Source organism: Lolium perenne, chromosome 4, assembly GCF_019359855.2.
Source record: "Lolium perenne isolate Kyuss_39 chromosome 4, Kyuss_2.0, whole genome shotgun sequence".
Taxonomy (NCBI): domain Eukaryota; kingdom Viridiplantae; phylum Streptophyta; class Magnoliopsida; order Poales; family Poaceae; genus Lolium; species Lolium perenne.
The window spans coordinates 376,443,234-376,445,290 of NC_067247.2; positions in this window are offsets into that span (position 1 = coordinate 376,443,234).

Sequence of the window (2,057 nt, forward strand, 5' to 3'; positions counted from 1 at the left end):
GCACTCAGATAGAATTAATCAATAACATGACAGCAGCAGCTGTTGAGAAACTAAAGAAGTTACTAACCAGAGGAACTACCAAGCAACCACAGAGGGCACCTTGTAGACCACAATCAACGAACGTTTTCATGGAAACTGAAAGTTTCTGAAACACTGCTGTAGACCAGTCATACGTGCGGATTTCCTCAGAAGGACCCTCAAGTGCTGAAAGGTAGTCAGGACTGACACACTCATACGTCGTTGGACATAGAAATGCGATGTCTGAACATCATCCAATATATCTTGAAATCTTCCTCTTCCAAGTCAGAAGACAGCATATTCATTAGCTCATTTATAGTTGGGGTACTGCCTTCACAGCATGAACGATTCCTAACAACATCCCTGAATTGCTCACTGCACTTGATAGGGATGCGCCGTCCTCCAATTGGTGTGCCTAATACCTTATGGACACACAGTGCATTGAAAGCAAAGTCAAAGCCATTCTTGAACACAAACATCCTTTTTGAAGCAACATAGTTGCTGACAATCCAAGCAACAAAAGCCCTTGGTATCTCTTCAAGACGAATATCAAGGAGAGATTCTTGACCTATATCAGCAACATAACCCCTTTGTTTGGGGCTAAGGGACTTGCAAACAGAAATGAACTTTGGAAGGCTAAGTTTTGTACTAAATTCTGATGAACCATTAGGCATAGATCCAGAACTGGAAAACAGAAAACAATAACACATAAACACATGATCATGACATGAAAATAAACCACAAGCATGAACAAACATATTTAGGAATAACAAACAATCTAAACTAACCAAGATTTTCTCAATCTGTGCAGCTCAATTTTTTCAGTATTAGCAGATACTTTCTTCTCCATCCTGATCCTATCCTGCTCAAGCTGGTCACGCACCATGAATTCCTGAGTCACCATCTCAGTACCATCAACGGAAAAATACTGCGTATCAGATAATCGAGGGGTGACCTCATCTTCACCATCACGAGGTACAGCAGCTTCGTCATCCATTGAACAACGCAGGCTACGAGAAAACAACGAGAACTAACAAAACCAGCCGAAAAAATCCACGGGGCTCTTTATTGAGAACCCGCCGCCTACAATCAACAATCGAAGAAAGAAATCAAACGATAAATAGGATTAGGAAGCATTCCAGACGAGAGGTTTCGAAAAACAGATCTGAGATGGGGGGCGCAAACGTACGAAGAGGCCAAGAGGGAGGAAGAAGATGGCTCACGGGATCAATGAATGACGGCAAAAATTACGGGAACACCACAGAAGAAAAATTGGGAAAGAGAAATAGAACCAATCATCCCATCCACAGTCCCACATGTCATCCACGTAGAAAAGGAATCATAAGAAAAACGAGGACCCACATGTCATACTGAAACATCAACTCCCATTTTAATGACATGTGCTGGCCCACAAATACAGGTGAAGAAATATATCGGAGATAGATATCTTAACAAATCCTCCACTTCTGGTGGACAACAGGATCACGCTTTCCATCCCTTTCTCTCTCATCAACAGATTCAAAATTCAAATCAAGATCCAGACGAGAGGAACGACGGAGCCACCAAGGAAGACGAAGGAAGACGAACGACCACGAACTCAAGGTAAACATCTAAATTCCAGATTCGAAGATTTGTAACGTTGTATACCGTACCCCGATTTTTCTCGTTCGACATCTGGAACCCCATCCACGACTAACATGTATTTCGGTCAATCGCAATTTTCCATCTAACTTTTTTTTTTCCAACGATTCAAAATTCGAACATGCAGGACAACATCAACGCCAAGGAACAAACAAGGGATGAGAGAATTAGGCAACGTGCACAGTACATCCGATAGGAATATCCACATAGGTAAAATTCACCAGGTTTCTTTTTCATTGGTTCTGGAATCTAAAGAGTCACAGACTAACCACTCAAACAGGTGGCACTAAATAAGTTCAAACACTGGGTACTCATCAAAAGTAATCGTAAATTCAAACTTGCACATTTGCTTCTGAATACTTTTCAAAAGTAGCAGTCTAACTTCTCAACCTTCCACG